Consider the following 21009-nt stretch of genomic DNA (forward strand, 5'->3'; position numbering starts at 1 on the left):
TTTTCTACATGACCTAAATGATTAGAGTTTCAAACTTAGAATATAGAAAATATAGCAATCCAGAATGACTATTTTCCAAACTCAGTGAAATGTCTTACATTTATATAGCCATTAGATTGTTTAAATACGTTCATATCCACAAACAACATGTTCAATACCATTTACAAGAATAATACAAGGAACTTCCATAGACCCATCACCCAGAGACTTCCAGTTGTTCCAATAATGCTTTGTTTTGTTTTACAGCAAAACAATCCAAGCCAGGATCACAATTTGTGTGATCACTTAGTACGTCTTTCTAGTTTCCTTCAATCTGGAATATTTCCTCAGCTTTTCTTGGCTTTCATGACCACAAAAATTTTTAGTACAAAGTAATAATTTTGTAGAATATCTCTCCATGTGCATTTATGGATTGTTCCTCATGCTTAGATTCAGGTTATGCATCGTTGACCAAATTATCCCAAAAGTGATACTGCATTCTTCTCATTTCATTCTATGAGGTGACATCCAATGTCTATTTGACCCATCAGTGGTGATGTTAACTGGGATTACTTGATTAAGATGGTATCTTCCTGGTTTCTCCATTGTAAAGTGACTTGTTTCCCCAAATCATTCCCATTGTAATTAATAAGTTCTTTGCGGCAAGATATTTTGAGACTACACATAAAATCTCATTTTTCATCGCATTTTCACCCACTAGTTTTAGCATCCATTGATATTTCTTGCATGACTTAATTATTATTATGATGGTTGCCAAGTGAGATTTTCTAATTTAATTTTTTATTCTACATTTACTAGTTGGTGTTCCATGGTAAGGAAGAGATTTTACTTTCTCTTTTTATTTATTCTTTTGTTTATTATATCAGTGTTGACTCATATATTTCTATTTTATTCAATAGGTAATTAGCAGTATTTTTATGCTCAGATTGACTTAGATTCAATAGGTGGAAACCCTTGGAAACTGCCTTCTGTGTTCTTTTAATATGTCCCCATCTTTTTATGAGTAATTCTTTACTTTTCTCTCAAAACAAGTTATTTCTGGTTCAAATTATTCTTTCCTTGACTTGTTCCTGGAAACAACCATTTTTCCAAGGTACTTAAGATACCAAGGTCTGAATTCTAGCTCCACTCAGCAGACAGGAGAATGGAAGGAAGGCAAGGAGGGTGGAAGGAAGAAATCAAAAGAGGGTGGAAAAGAGGCTCTCCTTTTTTTGTGTATATTAAAGCGTATTGTTGATATCATGCAATTTTATCCCTACATATATTGCAGAATGCATCTCTAACAAGCATGAACATATGAATATTTTCATAATAAAAATAATGGCATTTTATTTACCAAAATTTATATATGTATAAACATATATGTTTCATATAATATCCAGCACATAATAAAATACCATTAATTGACTCAAAAACGTCTTTTTGAAGTTGGTGTGTTCAGATCAGTCTCTATTAAAATCTCCAAATTTTACATTCAGTGTTGTATTTCTTAAGTCTCTTTTGAACTTGAGAAGTCCTTCTCTCTTTTTTTTTTTTTTTTTTTTTTTAATATTTCACTGACTGAAGATTCAGAGTTACTTGTCCTTGACTAAAAAGGTCTTAACCGTCCCCTTGGCTTGACTAAACTTTAGACAGGTTTCTTCCTGAGTATAGGCCTCTGACCTCCCTTTTCTTAGAGCATTTATTTTAGAAAAACTGCAATTGTAAATTGTTTTTCTGCCTCTTTGAGAGAGAAATCTCCCAGCCTCTTGTCAGTTTTACAACCCAGTAATGTCTTTCTAAGGACCTAGGAGCCATTTCTTTGAAATGTAATTATCAAGGAAGATAGTGCCCCTGTCTCTGGGTCTCAGTGGGAGGGTAGGAGCCAATTAAGCACCAATTAGCAAACACTTATAGCCTAATCACATTGACCAACTTCTCCCTATAATATTATCCAGTGATTTTTCACTAGCTCACACTAGTGCTGAAAACTCTCCGGCATTTTATTTCATAGAGTTGAGTTCAATCTCTCCCCTAATGCAATAGTCTTGAATAAAGTCTTCCTTCCCTGTTTAACTTGTACAGTGCAATTTTTCTTTCACATTAGGTAGCCTGCACTTTCCTCTGGAATCATCTGTTTGATTCTTTGTCACATAGTTTATATATATTCCCTGTTGGTATGGACTGAACATTTATGTCACCTCAAAATTTATATAGTGAAATTTATATACTGACCCCTACTGTGATGGTATTTGGAGGTAGGGTCTTTGGGAAGTAATTAGGCTTAGAGAGGTCACGAGGGTGGAGCCCACGATTGAATTAGTGTTCTTATAAGAAGAGAAGCAGAGCAGAGTGCTCTCTCTCAGCCAAGTGAGGACACAGCAAGCAAGTAAATGTTTGCAAGCCAAGATGAACGCCCTGACCAGAACCTGATTATGCTGTCACCCTAATCTGAGACTTACAGCCTCCCAAATTGTCAAAAGTAAGTTTCTGCTGTTTAAGCCACCCAGTCATGTGTTACGGCAGCCCAAGCTGACTAAGACACCTGTGTTTTCTGCACACTGGAAATTAGCCATAAATTCTTGATTACATTTAGGTTCAGTTTATTAGCAAGAATATTTCATATATGTTTAGCATATATTTATCAATATAGGGGGAACATATTATGGACTGAATTTTGTGCCCCCAAAATGCGCATGTTGAAGCCCTAATCCCCAATGCGACTGTATTTGGAAACACGGTCTTTAAAGAGATGAAGTTAAATGATGTCATAAGGGTAAGGCTGTCATCCAATAGGATTGGTGTCCCTACAAGAGGAAGAAACGCCAGGAGTGCACACACAGAGAACAGGCCACATGAGAACACAGCAAGGAGGTAGCTGTCTGCAAGCGAGGAGAGAGGTCTCAGGAGAAACCAAACCTGCCAACATCTGTATTTTCCACTTCCAGGCTCCGGAACTGTGAGAAAATAGTTTCTGTTATTTAAACCAGTTAATCTGTGGTATTTTGTTAAGGCAGCCCTAGCCGACTAATACAGCACATAACGGCATGTTGTCTACACTTAGTAATGGTAAATTTGATTACTACAATCAAATAGTGACAGCTTGAGACTTCCAATCTTGTGGGAAAAAAATCACTGGATGCAGTCATTCTCAATTAGAATCACCTGGAGAGCTTTTAAACCACCTGATGCTTAGGTGTCCCCCAGAACAAATTAAATCAGAAAATTTGGGGTTAGCATCCAGGCATAAGTAGTTTTCATCAACATAATTGATTTACAGATCACGTACCAAAATACTCATAGATTTAAAGTACATTGTTTGATACATATACTCAGGAACCTAATTAAGATATAGAACATTTCCATCACCCAAGGGAATTTCATCCTGCTCCTGTGCAGGATGGGTCCTGGTGATTTGGACATTTACTAAAAATTTTGTATAAATACAGCACCTTGAAGGTCCTAAGAGTGTTATCAAGAGCCAAAGTGTTGTCATATAAAACTAGGAGAGTACAATATCACCCCTAGAGACTGTGGACAGGTGTAGAGAGGGCGTCTAACTAGCATACCAATTTCCAATAGACATGTATATTATTCTAAGTACTTGGTTCCTTTCTTACCTCCTTCCCTCTCTCACACCCTCCTGACCTCCCTCTTTTCTTTATTTTTCTGATCTTGCTCAGTCAGAATGCCAGCTATTACATTTTATTGCTTTTTTCACCTATGTTTATATTCCTACTTTTTTTTCCTGTCAATTTAGTGATTTTAATGTGCATGTTAGCTGGAAAACAAACTAGAAGCAAATCAGATATTTCTGAGAGCCAAGGGTCTATCCTATGAATAAATTCCATGATGTTTAGTGTTTGACATTATGATACAGCTTTTGCCTGCCTAAATACAGTGTTCTGTGTGGGGAGTATCCTATTTTGCTGAGTTTTGTATAATTGCAGAATGACTCTATATTATAATCATGACTTTTCGAATCCTGCTCCTCTGAGCAACTCCTACATTTTTCTCTGCCATCCGGAACCCCACATTTGTTAGCAGCGAACTCTGCTCTATCATTAATCTCTTCTGTGAATGTTCTCTCTACTTTCTGGCTTTTATTAACAGCTGCTCCTGAGGACACCACCTGGCTGTAGCTGTATTGACTGTTGAAGAGGAAGCTGTTTTTACTGTTATTTAATCTCAGGGCCAGGAGGAGGAGACTTGGTGATGTGGACCAGATGTTTTCTCTGTGGCTCAGTAGGGCTTCCAAACCTTCTCTCTGCTCAGCTATAACGTGTAGACCTCTGAGCCACTCCTTCAGTGACGTCTTGTGCTCCTCACTTAAACTCATGGTTCACATATCTTACTTCCTTTAGTCATACCTTCGTTATCACAGATAACCTCACTATTTATGAATCTCCTGGACCACCACCTTCCATCCTTCCTACTCACTATTGAAAAAATCATCTGCCATCATCTATATCATCTAAATATCCATTGCACGGACCTCTCCACATTTTCCCTCGTTCCCAGATTTGATTCCATGGTTTGTTTACTATAGTCAAACTATTGCAAACCTCCTCAGAAAACAAGCCCCTCTCTTTTACCATCACATTTAACTGGTGAGCCCCAATCACAGGTGAAGTCAACTAATTCTAAAAAAAAAAAAAAATCACACAGTCTTATTGGTTTAATTTTAATGATAACATCCTTCAAATAATCAATCAACATTGCCTGCAGATCTCACTCTGTGCCCTTAAGAAGTTCACTTTCTTACTATATAAACACTATTTTATTCTTTCTCCTTTATCTTCATCACAACTCTACCCCAACCCTCAACTGACGCCTTTGCATTCTACTTGACTGAGAAAGTAAGAGCTCCTAACGTTTAGGCTGGGATAATAGGAACAAATTAGGACTGTCCCAAGCAAACCCGGACACACTGACTTTTCTGTGGGTTTCTTTAAAAAAAATTTGATATGGGAGTTAATTTTTTCCTGTACTGGGATTGCATTAAAAATAAAGTTGTTTGACAAATTTTTTTTCTAATAGATAATATCCTGTATTAGTGAGACTGGATTCTCATCAATGGCTGGAGATAAGCAGGTGGTTTGATAATGGGGTATAGAGAATGGAAAGGGCCTTAGCATGGGAGTTAAGAGCTGTGTCACATATTCAGCTCTACCAGTAATTCACTAGCAGACATTCTTTATATATAAAAATACCATAGATCTCAAAGCAGAAGGAAAGCATGAGTAATAACACATGTAAAGTTAATAACACAATTATGGTTTTAGAAAACTTTGTATATTCATCCTCAGTTAAAATTTGGGATCCATAATTTAACATAAAAAGGGCATTATTATGTAAAAAAGATAGAATTTTTGTCACTCTGTACAGTACCAGAGATAAACGTTCTTCAATAAATTTAATTTCAATAAAGTTGTTTCATTGTATTCTTAATTATGGTACTCATAATTAACTTTTACAATAACCTGAGGGAGTGTTGCTCGTAATCTGAGTGTGCTAGAACTTTTCTTTAAAATTTCATGGATGTTTTATATTAGAAAAAAAGTCCCCTTGGAGTAGCATAAATTTAGAAACATAGCCCAATATCCAAATGCTGTAAATCCACACATTTTCTTTGGAGTTCTTGAGCTTTGCAAATCAAATCTAATCCCCAATGCATAATATACGCTGTCAGCTGCTACTTGCTGTTAATAATAACATGTGGCATTCCTCTTAAAACAAGTCTCAGACATTATATCATTTGAATATAACATTTATAAGTCTCTGAAACTGAATGGGGATGGTGATAGTAAATGAGTTAACAGAAATTTAAAATCCAGAAAAATACAAAAATTAGAAATATACTAGAAAGTAGGCTTATTTCTGAGATGGTGCTAAATCAAAGTCATTAACACAGTAAACCGTATTTAAGTGAAAAGTGTCTCTGAGTGGCTGAGGCAGTGATTAAAAACCTAGGTACCACCCGAATACTAATTACAACCCATCACCACACACATGTGCCAAATTATCCCTATGCAGAAATAGAAGTATAATGATGTACACGTGAAATTTATACACTGTTATAAACCAATGTTACCGCAATAAACAAAAAATTAAAAAAAAAAAAATTAAAAAAAAAAACCAAAACCTAGGTACCTACTGAGGTGAGGTTATGAGACCCAATCTTTTATCATGTTATCAAAGGTATTATTTTGAATTATCTAACAAATGTAATATCTACCCTTTCAAAGTTTGCAGTCTCAGAAAAACTAAAATCAAATATTAATCATTAATTTTAATGATTTAATATTAGGCTCTGTGGCTTACACTTGGTAGTATAGTTTAAGAACTTTTTTCAAAATTGTTACGTCTATACAAACTTTATTTTTATTACGGTATTTTCTGTGCAATCAACCTTAATCACTCATATGAATCACACCACACACATATACACACTCTACATATACAAGTATATATTGTTACAAATAATTATAAATCTATAAATCTCTATATCTATATTGCTTCATTTAACATTTATTTGTTTTTCTCTCCTTAGTAAAATGGCAAAATGCCTCTGAATTAATTTCTCATTGCTGCCTTAACAAATTGCCACACATTTGGTGCCTTAAAACCACAAAAATGCATTATCTTACAGTTCTGGAGGGCAGAATTCTGGACTGGATCTCACTGGGCTAAAATCAAAGTATTGTAAGGACTGTGTTCCTTCTGCAGGTTTTGGGATAGAAAATGTTTCCTTGCCTTTTCCAGCTTCTAGAGGTTGGCCACATTCCTTGGCTTGTGGTCCCATTCCATCTTCAAACCCAGCAATGCTGAGTGAGTCTTTCTCCCACTGCACCACTTGGACACTGACTCTTCTGACTCCCGCTTCCATATTTAAAGGACCCTTGTGATTGCATTTGACCATCTGGATAACCCAGGATAATCTCCTTATCTTAAATTCAGTTCTTAAATTAGCCATCTTAATTCCATCTGAATCTTAATTTCCCCTTACCTGGTGATGTATTCACAGGTTCCACAGATTAAGATGTGGAAATCTTTACAAAGCCATTATTCCACCTACCTGGCCATTATTCTCCCACGTTTAAAATGTGCATTTTGGGAAAATTGTTTTTCAAATATTAACTGATTTTTTAATGAAGCCTCTTCTCTACTGCAGCAGGCAAACTCCAAGATGGCCCCCAATGATACCGCAACCTGGTATTCATACCCTTGTGAAATTCCCTCCCTTTGAGTTGTGGACTAGCCTAGAGAACTGATCCTAACAATAGAATGTGGCGAAAGTGATGGAATGTCGCTTCACGATTTTGTTAATACCGTTGAGTCAATTCTGACTCCTAGCAACCCCATGTACAGCGCCCCATCTTTTTGGGCCATCCGCTCACCTTCCAGCGCTACTTCAGACAATGCTCCACTGCTATTTCATAGGGTTTTCACGGCCAATTTTTTGGAAGTGGATGGCCAGGTCCTTCTTCCTAGTCTTCTTTGTTTGGAAGCTATGCTGAAACCTGTCCACCATGGGTGACACTGCTGGTATTTGAAATATCGGTGACGTAGCTTTCAGCATCACAGCAACAGGAAGTCACCACAGTATGACAATCAACAGACAGGTGGTGTGGTTCCCTGACCTGGTAATGAACGTGGGCCACAGTGGTGAGAACATAGAATTTTAACCACTACACCACCAGGGCTGGCTAACTTCGTGGTTAGGCTACATAAACTGTGACTTTCATCTTGCTAGAAATTCTCTCTCTTGCTGGCTGTGATGAAAAAAGTGGCCACGTTGGGAAGGTCCATGTGGCAATAGCCAGCAAAGAACTGAGGCCTTCAAATTGTTCTTGAGGGACTATATGCCGTCAACAACCATACAAGTGACCTTGGAAGTGGATCATTCCCCAAATGTTTGACTGAGAGTCTAATCCTGGCCAATTACTTGATTATAATCTTACGAGAGACACTGAAGCAAAAGACTCACTGGGCCTGGACCTGGATTCCTGATCCACAGTTAATCTCAGATAATAAATGTAGGTTCTTGTAAACCACTAAATTTTGTGGTAATTTGTTACACAGTAATATATACCTAGTATAATCTCCCTTTCATTCTCCATATCAAGCAACAACTAGATCTTACCATTGTGGGAGATTAGAACTGGCCACCCCAAAATGTGTCTCTTTGGCTTGATTATTTTTAAGGACAAAAGACTCTGAAAGAAACTTTGACCTTCTCTCTAACTGCATAAAAAGAATTTAAGATAGAAGGCTTGTTGCCAGGACAGGCCATCACCATAGATAACTCTGGGTATGGTAGACTGGGAGGATCCTTGCTAAGCCCATTCTTATCCAAGTTCTCTCTCTCTCTCTCTCTCTCTCATCACACTGGCTATAGATGGCCCAGCAAACGTTTGTTTATCAAACATTTACTTTTCCATCTCCATGTAAGTTGCCTTCCTCCCCTTTGAAGGCCCAAACCATTTCCCCTAACATCCTCCTGTGTCTTTAGCTAAAAAGATGGTATTTAAGGTGGTGGCTTTGGCATTTTGGCAAGTTACTCATTTTTCCTGGGTTTCTCCCATGTATACATGTTATTAAACTGATTTTCTCCTGTTATTTTCTCATGTCAATTTAATTCTTAAACCAGCCAGAAGGACCTAGAGGGTAGAGGAATAGTTCTTCCTCCCCTACACCATGTTGAATGACTCAGGGAAAGAATGTAATGTCATAAAGCAGAGATAAAAAAGTCTCATCTTGACTTGAATTTAAAAACGCTTTGATCATCAAGGAGTGGAAAATGACTCATCAAAATATTTGGGAGAATGGTGATTTAGCAAAAGCTTTCCACCCACCAAATTTGTACTGGATACTGTACCTTGAAGGAATAAGAAACTTACCAGGAAAAGGATAAGGAAGTAGATTTGGTTGTCTCTCAGGGAGAGGATACTTATTCCTTCTTCTTGGACCAAAACCTTGGGAAGAGGCAACTAATAGCGAGATTTGAATGCAGAGGAGATCCATGCCCTGAGGTCAGGAACAAATACGATTTACCAGAGAATATAGTTAGATTTTAGAACCAGATAGAACATTAATCATATTCCACTATTTTCATATTCCACAACTGGTTTATCCTCTCATCCAATGATGGACGTTTGGGTTGTTTCCACCTTTTGACTATTCTGAACAGTGCTGCTGCGATGGGCTGGGTCAGAAAGAAAGAATAATGCTCTGAGGCTGCTCTTCAGGTGAAAGGCTCCAGGAACAGGCAGTGGTGGTCTCCTGTGACCAAATTCAGACACCTCGCAGTGCCAGCAGGTACAATCGGCCCTAAGGATAATGGAATGGTGTGTTTGGGTTGCTTTGGCCTTGGACCTCAGCATACATCTGAATCAGGAAAAGGGTTCCGTGCAGGAAGCCCGCTTTGCTGCCCCAGCACTTCTGCATCCTGAAAGGCCTAGGATTCACAGCACATGCATGGGCAGTTTATGCCCAGGTTCTGGCCTCAGGCGGTCCCTCCCGAGCACAGCCATTGTGACAGAGCCATCCCTCTACCTGGTGTCTGGGGCGTGGCTTTACTGCACTATGACTCTGGGATGGTGGGAGGGGCGAGGCGCACAAGGGCATTAGGGTTTGTGTGATATGTGGTGTGAACCAGATTCCCTATAGATGAATCTGGGATGAGGGGCAACTGGGTCACCCGAGTGTTTCTCTTTCCAAGACTCCCCCTCCAACCTGGTAGAGCTTTCGAGATCCTGCGAGATCTGGGAAGAGTGGTCCCGACTGTTGCACCTCTGGCCTGACTCCGCCATTCTCTGACCATCCCTGATGCTCAGCGTATCCAGGTTCATCCTCACGGCCCTTCCATCAGGATCTGCACTTACTTCCCTTCATACTCCAGGAGGCACATAATGCACCCTGCACGCTCCGACTGTGCTTTGTTTGCCTTGCTGGGAAACCCCACACTCCACCCACCCAAACCAGTCCTCAGCCAGAGCCCTCAGGTATTGCCTATGGTGTTCAAAAGTAATTATTTTTGTATTTGTTTGAGTACCTGTTTTCAATTCTTTGGGTATATGGCTCAGAGTGGAATTGCTGAGTCGTATGAAAGTTTTGTTTAACTTTTTGAAGAACCACCAAATTGTTTTCCACAGCAGCTGTGCCATTTTAAATTCTCATTAGCAATTTCTTTACATCCAGTTTCTCCACATCCACACCAACATTGATATTTTCTATTTTTTGATTAAAGTTTTCCTAGTGGATGTGAAATGTATCTCACTATGGTTTGATTTGTGTTTTCTTCATGACTAATGATATTGAACATCTTTTCATGTACTTATTGCCTCTTTGTATATCTTCTTTGGAAAAATGTCTAAGTCCTTTGCTCATTTTTTAGTTGGGTTGTTTGTCTATATTGATTGCTGAGTTCTCAGAGTTCTTTACATATCATAGAATCTGGACCTTTTCCAGATAAATGAATTGCAAATATTTTCTTCTGTAGGTTGTCTTTTCACTTTCTTAATGGCCTTTGATGCACAAAAGTATTTAATTTTGATGAAGTCCAATTTATCTATTTTTTTCTTTTGTTGCTTATGCTTTTGGTGACATATCTAAGACTCCATTGCTAAATCCAAAGTCATGAAGATTTACCCCTATGTTTTCTGCTAAGAGTTTTATCATTTTAGGTCTTATATTTAGGTCATTGATCCATTTTGGGTTAATTTTTGCATATGGTGTGAGGTGGGGGTCCAACTTCATTCTTTTGCATGTGGATATCCAGTTGTCCCAACACCACTGTTGAAGAGACTATTCTTTCCCATTCAATGATCATGATGTACTTGTCAAAATCAATTTGTCATAGATATATGAGTTTATTTCTGGACTCTCAATTCTATTCCATTAGTCTATATGTCCATACTTCTGCCAATACTACACTGTTTTGATTACTGCAGCTTTGTAGTAAATTTTGAAATTGGGAAGTGTGCGTCCTCCAACATCGTTCTCCTTTTTCAATGTTGTTTTGGCTCTTCAAGTCGCCTTGCAATTAAAGATGAGTTTGAGGGTCAGCTTTTCCATTTCTGCAAAAAAAGACCGTCAGGTTTTTGATAAGGATGACAGTGAATCTGTAGATTGCATTGGGTAGTATTGCCATCTTACGCAGTACACTAACATGAGATGTCTTTCCATTTATTTATGTCTATAATTTTTTTCATTGATGTTTGCGGTTTTCAGTGTAAAGTCTTTTACCTCCTTGATTATATTTACTCCTAAGTATTTTATTCTTTTGGATGCTCTTGTAAATAGAATTGTTTTCTTAAATTCCTTTTCAGATTGTTCATTGCTGATGTATAGAAACAACTGATTTTTGTGTATTGATCTTGTACCCTGAAACTTTGCTGAATTTGTTTATTAGCCCTAGTGGATTACCAACTCTTGGTGGATTGGTCATGATCTTCTATGTCTAGAATCATGTGATCTGCAAAGATTATTCTACTTCCTTCTTTCTAATGTGGATCTATTTTATTTCTCTTTGTTGCTTAGTTGCTCTAGCTAGGACTTCCCATATTATGTTGAATAGCAGTGGTGAAAGTGGGCATCCTTATATTATTCCTAATCTTAGGGACAAGAGTTCAATCTTTCACCATTGAGTATATTGTTAGCTGCAGATTTTTCATAAATGCCATTTATCATGTTAAGGAAATGGAGTTCCTTTCCTATTTTATGAGTGCTTTGTTTACTTCTTTGTTTTCGTTTTATATGTCTGTTTATTTTTATCATGGAGGGTGTTAGATTTTGTCAAATACTTTTTCTGTGCCAATTGAGATGATCAGGTTTTGTTTTATTTTCTCTTCATTCTTTTATATGGTATATCACATTGATTGATTTACTTATGTTAAATCACCCTTGCATTACTGGGATAAATCCTATTAGATCATGGTGTTTAATCCTTTTAATATGCTGTTGGACTCAGTTTGCTAGTATTTTGTTAGGAATTTTTGCATCCATACTCATAAGGGATATTGATCTGTACTTTTCTTTCTTGTAGTATGTTTGTCTAGCTTTGGTATCAGGGTAATAATATTGGCCTCCTAGAATGAGTTAGGCAGAGTTCTCGCCTCTTCTATTTTTTTGGAAGAGTTTGAAAAGATTTTTGTTAATTCTTTAATATTTGAAGCCATCTGGCTCTGGACTATTTTTTATTGGGAGTTGTCATTACTGATTCAATCTCTTGCTGTAGGACTGCTCAGATTCCTTTCTTTTTCAGTCAAATTTTGTTATTTGTATGCTTCTTGGAATTTTTCTATTTCATCTAGGTTATTTAATTTGTTGCCTTATAATTTTTTTTCTTCTTCTTCTTCTTCTTCTTTTTTTTTTTTTTTGGTGAGGAAGATTAGCCCTGAGCTAACATCTGTGCCCATCTTTCTCTATTTTATATGTGGGATGCCTGCCACAGCATGGCTTGATAAGTGTTGTGTAGGTCCACACCCGGGATCTGAACCTGCAAACCCCAGGCTGCCAAAGCAGAGCATCTGAACTTAACTGCTACACCACCAGGCTAGCTCTGAATTTGTTGCTTTATAATTTTTAATAGTATTCACTCATATTCCTTTTTATTTCTATAAGGTTGGTAGTAATGTCCCCACTTTTTTTTTTCTTTAGTCATCTATGTCTTCTCTCTTTTTAGTTTGTCAGTATACCTAAAAGTTTATCAATTTTGTTCATCTTTTCAAAGAACCAAATTTTGGTTTTGTTCATTCTCTCAATTGTTTTTCCAATATCTATTTCATTTTTCACCACTCTAATCTTTACTATTTTCTTTCTTCTTCTAGCTTTAGATTTAGTTTTCTCTTCTTTTTTCTAGTTCCTTAAGGTAGAAGGATATGTTACTGATTAGAGATATTTCTACTGTTTTAATGTAGGCATTTACTGGTATAAAATTTTGTCTAAACATTGCCTTTGCTGCCTTTCATTATTTTGTTTTTCATATTGTATTTTCATTTTTCATTCATTTCTAAATACTTTGTACTTTCCTTTGTGATTTCTTCTTGATACACTGACTATTCAAGGGCTTGTTAATTTCTGCATATTTATGAATTTTCTAGTTTTCATCTTGTTACTGATTGGTAGCTACTTTTATTGTATTATAGAAGATTCTTATTATGATTTCAGTTTTGAAAAATTTATTTAGACTTACTTTGTTTTCTAACATATGGTCTATTCTGGAGAATGTTCCATACAGGATTCTCCTTATCTGTGTGGTGGTACGTTTGATGGTGCTCCACAAGTCTCTTAGTCTATTCCTCATTTTATTCCTCTTCAGACTGAATAATTGCAATTGCCTTCTCTTCAAGTTTTCTGATTCTTTTTTACATGCTCAAATCTGCTGTTTAACTGCACTAGTAAATTTTTCATTTCAGTTATTGTACTTTTTAGCTCCAGTCTTTCTCTTTGGTTTCTATTTATAATTTCTCTCTTTATTGATATTCTCTATTTGTTTATACGTCATTCTCTTATTTTCCTTTAGCTCTGCATCCATGATTTCCTTCAGCTCGTTGAGTATATTCAAGACAGTTGATTTAAAGTCTTTGTCTAGTAACAACGTTTGTAATTCCTCGGGAGCAGTTTTGTTAATTTCTTCTTTGAATGGGCCTTATTTTGTTGTTTCTTTGCATATTTCATATTCTTTTGTTCATAACTGGGCATGCTGAACATTTTAATGTGGTTCTGAAAATCAGATTCTTCCCCCTTCAGGTTTTTTTCCTCTTTGCTTGTAGAAGGCTATAGCTGTTTGTTTGTTCAGGTACATTCTAAACTATTTTTGGAATGTCTGTATTCTTTGTCTTTGTGGTCTCTGAAGCTTCTGTTCCTTCTTTTACTTTCAGTTAATGTTTTGATGGAGATTTCCTTTAATGTTAGGAGAGAGTGAGACAATAATGAAAAAGTAGAAAGAAAAAAGAATAATAAAACATGTCCCAGTTTTTACAGATTGACTCTGTGCTAGGGCACTCCTTCAGCCCTTTAGCTAGGTCATTTACAACTCTGCCTTATCCTTCACATTGTGCTTCACTAAGCCTAGAGATCAGCCAGAAGTAAAAATTTAGATTCTTCTCAAGTCTTCTCTGAGAATGCATCTTGCCCTGGGTGTGTGCATGGCTTTCTAAATTCCCCAGAATACACAGAGATTTTTAATGTCCTAATTTCCCAAAGAAACTCTCTCCCCAGGTTTTCCTTCAAGTCTTTAGGTATTCCCTCGTATGCCTCGAACATAATCTTTTGCCTCAGGTGACTGAGAGTTGATTATTTGCCTTACAAGTTTTCCCAGGAATGCTTACTGCTTTTCTATACTGAGTGAGTTCCAAGTTAGGTGTAATAAAGATAAATGCCATGTGTCAGTCCCTTAGGTAGTCCCCAGACGCATTAGAAGATAAAAACACAATTCTTTGCCCATAAATTCTTCTCTGCTCCCTCTGGCACCAGGCTCCAGCTACAAGACCATCATCAAGCTGTGGAGGAATAAGGCCAAGGGCAAATAAAAATGCCACATAGCTTACTTATCATTTTTAAGTTTCTTTTTTTTTTTTTCTTGATTAAACATTTGCTTGGTTGCTGAAATCCTTTGTTTTCCAGAGTTCTGACAAAGTTGGTTCTGATAGTTTTTGCTTGATTTTTTGATATTTCTGTGGAGGAGTGGGCCATTGGAGCTACTTTCTCTGCATTTTCCCTGATGAACTGTAAGCCTTTCAATTTTATAATACCTTGTTACTCAGCCATAGATAGCTAATACAATGACTCAAACTAAAATTAAATTTCATAAACTACGCATATTTTACTCTCTCTTAGATTCTCTTTGCACTGCCATCTTCCTTGCCTGCTTCACTTCCCTCTCCACTCCCAAGTCTGCTGTTTTCAGCTGTTGCTATGAGAACCCCTGAGTCCTGGATCATTTAGCCACTATTTTGTGGACTAATGTAGCAACTAACAAGTGACCATTTGTTTGTGCCTTCTGTGAGCCCTTGTGCACAAGAGTGTAAGACCTTCAGATTTGGAGCCAACCACCAGACTGATAAACTAGACCCCGGTGTTACTGGCTCTTCCTAGCACTTCTTGACTTGGAGAAAATCCAGACCTTGGGCTAAAGGAACTAGCTTAATGACACAACTTGGAAGACATGGCCTAATTATCATTAAAGTAAACTCCAGCCAAGGGAAAACAGCAGACTAGCATAACAGGAACCAAAGAAATGAATTTATTTTTCTTCCTCTCACCCAAGGACTATTCAACAAAGCAGTTGTTCATAAAGCCTCTATGAAGACGTCATTGAAAGCCAGGCAATGAGCTGTGCTTGTTGTGAAGAACAGCCAGTTCCCTAATGCCTCTTTTCTGTTTGGTCTCTATTCTTTCTGGCCACACTTCATTTTCCTCCCACTTCTACTTTCCTGGGATGGTATTCCTCAATAAAATAATAGCACATAGGTGATCATTTCAGGCTCTGTTTTCTACAAAACACTGGGCGAGGCATTAAGATTTAGAAATATAATTTTTTAAAAATGTTTTTTACCCACCCAAGTGTGTGAGCCAAGATCCATAACTACCATACCTGTCATCACTAGCCATCCCAGTTCTCCCAGTGTGAATCATTAGCAACATATCTTTGGGACTTAATTAGTTCAGTTATTTTCACTAGGAAATAGCTAGGTAAATGTAAGCTTATTAAATTCATCTACTCAACAAATATTTATTAAATGGTAGACAGTGTTCTGGGTATTATGCAAGATATCACTACATATAAATAAACCCAAAAGCCGTGGCTGGTGTCCTTGAGGGGTTAGTCATTGCCTAGAATTACATGCACGTTACTGGCATATTTTTTGGCTTCTAACAATGTTAACGTTTTAAGTTACCTCAGGTCCAATCAGAAAGAGAGTGCCTAGTTTCTGCCACTCCTTTAGTCACAAGCAATGCAAAATCTTTATACCAGTGATTTCAGAGTTAGGCAAGTTCTCTTTGGTGAAAGTATTTGAGTATAGGCAGAAACAGAGTGATGGATACAAAGCACAGAAAGAGAATATACGTGGGTGGGATACATGTGAACAGAAGATGAAATAGTCTTGTTATACTACTGCGTATTTTAATAATTTTGAACAACTTACATTCACCCTTTTACTTCTTCAGGTAGAGTCTTATTTATGTTCTATCTCTGGTATGCATCTCCTCTATAAATACTTTCGTCTGATTTGAAACAGTTAACTTCACTGCATATGCCATAATTTCATACCTGTCTATTTATATCTGAACTATGTATCTGTATATATATTTCTATCTATACATAGATAGATAGAAAAGGAAGGTAGCTGTGTTAGAAATTGTCCTGTTTTTATATAAATTTTACATATTAAAATTAAACTTAATTTTATTAAAATTTCTTATTAATTCTTCAAGGTAAATTGGAAATAGGATTGGAGCACTGGACGAGAGTTGGATAGAGGAGTCCTCAGGCTCATGGGAGAAGGTCTCAGGAGTGGGCTCTGTGTTACCTGTGCTTTTGCTGCAGGTTGTAGAGAGCCCAAGTGAATGACGAAAATGGCAGTATTCCTGAGAACAGAAATCAAAGAGAGATGATAAACTAGGGTGTTTAGCCTGGATACTTGAACCAGATTTCTGTGATCTTCTGCAAGTTATTCAATCTCTCTGTGCTTTTGTTTCCTAGCCTGAAAAATATGGATAATAGTAATATTACAATCATGAAGTTGTTGTGAAGATTGTGTTATAATAAGGCTTGGAACATTGTACGTGCCCAGTAATCCTTAGCTCTTATCCCAGTCATCCAACCTAAACTGTTAGTGCATTAAGAGCAAGATCCCAAGTATGTGAAAATAGGATAGAAAAGAAAAAAAGAAAGGAATCTTTTTAAAGGAGAGGTAAAGGGTAGGTCCTCTTGTGCTATAGTGTATAGTGGCAGCAGAATTAAAAAGGAATATGTAGCCTTAGGAAAATTAATGGGTTTTCTTTGATCACAAGAAAAACTTGTCCCCTTCATATGAACTGTCCAAACCTCTTAGCTTACAGACATTTTTATATAATGTCAGACATCCAAAGGAAACCTTAAAAAAAGTCAGTATTTTAGGCATTTATTTGTAAAATATGCAAGAAAGCCAGATAGTGGTTATTTTGTAAATCAGCCTAAATAATTTGTTCATTAATTTACCAACTACAATCTATTCAATTATTTGTGTTGATGAGATCCACATTTTGTTGCATGATAATGACAATGTCAAGATATAAAAAATATTCACATTTTCAAGGTTTTAAGGAGAATTAGAAAACATGCAAGTCTTCAACTGGAAATAATTTAATTGCCTCATCTCTTAGAAAAAGTTTTGTCTTAGAGGAAAAGCCGAAATTGGCTTTATACACTCTTTTAAAAATTATCTCAAATACTGACATTTCCAAAATTAGATTGGAAGGATTAAGAGACAGAAATATGATAAATCAGCTTATCTTACAAGGCTTTCGGTGGTAACCTGACAGAGTAAACAACGGAAATGTTTGCTTTGCTGTAAATATAATATTGAAGAAATCACTAACTTTTGCATATTCTTGTTAATATTAAATCTCTTCATAGTCTGAAGGAAAAAGACTTCCATCTGCATTCATCTTTTTCTTGCTCTAAATATAAACTGTTTTTAATTAATGTAAAAACTGAGAACTGTGCTAATTAATCAGGTAAAGGAGATTACATTTGGACCATCAATCAGTTTTAAAATGGGACTTCAATTAAGTCAGTAACTCTGGAAGAGAATTTGTGGACATATTCAATAAAGCCTTTTTGTAGGAGTCTTCACCTTAGGAAAAAAAATGTTTTAAAATAATTTTAAAGATTGTTCTTGAGGCTGACCTTAAACATTAGTTGCTGTTCATTCAATATGATTTAAAAGACTTCTGTCTCTCTTCATCTCTTACCTTAGTAGTCTTCCCAGCACTCTGAAAAAATGGAAGGTTTTTATTATATATTATTTGCAAATTGAGACAAAGATGTTATAAAACCAGGAAAAACGAGGCTAATTTGGATTGAGATTAATGCAGAAAAAGATGATGTAATTCTGCTTTGCTTTGCTTTACTCTTGCTTTAGTTCGACCACAAATTTGACTCTGTTCTGTTTAGCAAAGAATGCAAAGAGGGGGTTATAATCAATGATAGAATTTATTGTGGTCATAAAATGAAAACAAACTTGTTTTATCAGACTGCCTCTTTATAACTCAGTAAATTCATACTTAATAATGCCTTAAATTCTTTTAACTTGGGAAAAAACATTTCATTGAATAAATAGGGCTGAGGATGAAAATGCGAATACTTTGGGTTTGATAATCCATTAACTTAAATTTAAATTTGAATTCACACTGTAGGAAAATAACTTGTCTTTTCTTTTTCTTTTTTAAACCAGGTTCCCAAATATTCAGTTATTTTATATATAAATTCCACAAGAAAAGAAATTCTTCAGCTCCTAACACATGCTGGCCAGGTTCACTGGTAGCTGTGGTCCTGGAATGCTCAACATGGGAACTCTGTGTTCAGGCCTGCCTTATTGAGGCTTGCTGGCTCTGTGTGTTAATTTCTTCCAAATGGTACACACTTTATGAGAATAGTCAGTCAATAAGAGTACACTCTCTCCTTTCTGCCTTCATCTTTTTACCTCTTTATGGATGAGATACAAGACATCTTATCCTTTCAGAGTATTGCAGACATCTTTTTCTCTTTGCATTCTCTTTTCCCACGTGGCCACCGTGCCTAGACCTACTCATTCCAGAGCTACTTTTCTGACCACCATCTAGTTCAACAATAGATATCAAAGTTAAAGATATTTTTTTTCCCCAAAACTTGTTTCCTCTGACTTTGGTGTTGTGTTTTGGCTTGGTCTCTCAAGTTGCAGTGATAAGATCTACCCCTGAGTCAGGGGAAGGTGAAGAGATTAAGGCTAGATATTATTTCCCAATTTACTGGCCATTTCTCTGAAGGCCAAAAAGATGTCTACATTGGAGACCAGCATTTTGGGATCAAACAGTTGGACCAATTGAGACTCCTACATTGCAAATGTGGCTGCTGGATTAGTAAGAAAGAGTCTTTGGTCTCAGTAAAGATCCAAATCTTATTTGCCAATTTTGAATTATTGGACAGTCTTACTCTGACCCCTATACTCTATTCCTATCAAGTTTTTAAATGAATCTAAGGCAAATATGGGATTGATTCTCACATGTATTAACTGTAAATAATTAACAGGCCTTTTAATAGTTGTGGATTTCAGCAACTGAGACTGTGATTTTAACTGAAGCTAAGGGCTATATTTTATCAGTGAATATTTTCCAGGGTCATAGAGATACATCCTCATTTAGTTTTGTAAATAACGTGAATTGCTTTATTAAAAAGAGATGGGGGGAGGGAAGGAAGGAGGAGGAAAGGAAAAAGGGGGAAGGAAGGGAAGGAGAATTGAGGAAAAGAAAGGAAAAAGAGGAAAAGTGATCTCTTGTCTCTCGCCTACTCTTCATCCTGCTGGGTAGTGAGAAAGATGTAATTTTATTAAATCAGTAAGATCCAATAATTTAAACCAATTATTTAAGCACTGGAGACTCTGCTTGGATACCCCAGGCTAGTACTCATTTTTTCAGCTTTTTTCTTCTCCATGGCTTCTCTCCAAAATGGCAACAAGGTGTACAGAAGACATGTGAAAACCTTATCACAAGGAGAAAAGAAGGAACCACAGATTTATACAGAGTCCTCTGGATCCCTTTTTGGCTGTGGAGTGGCTGTTCTGGTCTGTTTCAGCATTAGCATAAATGAAGTAGATTTGGTCAAATTTGGGCTTTGGAGTTCAGAAAAAAGCCAAAATTCATACAGTACTGTACAGACTGGGTAAGATCTGCTCCTCTTTACGTCTCTGTCTTCATCTCCTTGTACTCTCTCCTTTGCTCTCTCCATTCCAGCCACAGTGGCTTCTTGATGTGCTTCTAATGTGCTGAACATGCCCCACTTCAGAGTATTTCCCTGTGTCCTTCTTTCTACCTGGAATGTTCTTTCCCCAAATACCTCATGGTCTTTAGTTGTTTGCTTTTAAATCAGCTTGCAATTGGTGCAATTCCGTTCCTCAACCCAATATTCCTCATCCTCCTGTGTTCCTTCATATTATTTATCAACCTATAGTATATGACTATTCATGCATTTTTGTCCATTTCTCCCATTCTAGAAGATACATTGTTTGTAAAAAGAATTATATGTGTTCATAAAATTCTGTATCCCTAATACCTACAGAAATCCCTGGCATCTCATAGTTTTTAACTTAAAAAAATGTTAAATGGATGAATAAATATTTGAATAACTAAATAAAAATTATGTTGCCACACTGTTTTAAGTGGTCAATATAAATGTTTGTCTACAGGCTGTCAGCCTAGCTCTCACATACCTGGGATCAAATGCCATTAGCTTCCCCAATGGTCTTGAGCTCTACAAAAGGCTTGGAGTGGCAATGCCTAAACCAATCTAAAAAATAGGCTTCTTATGTTATTATACATCAATAATATTACATTCTCCTATATCATCTATAATCTCCTTTTGGATTTTTCAAATACAAATATACTCTCCCACTTTATAATTAACAAGTGCTTTCATCCCAAATCCATGTCCATTGGGTAAAGATGGGAATTTCCATCTTACACATGTATACACTCAAATAACTACTCTTATTGTAATGTAGAGACATGGTTAGAAGTAATTGCATGAATACTGTAATGTCTTGCATAGATATTGTCTGAATTTTAACACTATGGCTAAGGCATTTATAACTTAGGAAATTGCACAATGTGAGTAAACAGCAGGGCATTTAATTTTCTAATTTAAAAAATGACGTAATTTGGGGTATTATAAATTATTCATGTTATTTTTGTATTATCATTGTTATTATTTTAAACTTGCTCTTGGTTTCCAGTTCCAAAAATAATAATTGCCTCTTCTCAAAATGCTACTGCAGTCTAGCTAGG

Source organism: Diceros bicornis, chromosome 9, assembly GCF_020826845.1.
Source record: "Diceros bicornis minor isolate mBicDic1 chromosome 9, mDicBic1.mat.cur, whole genome shotgun sequence".
In the NCBI taxonomy this organism is placed as follows: Eukaryota; Metazoa; Chordata; class Mammalia; order Perissodactyla; family Rhinocerotidae; genus Diceros; species Diceros bicornis.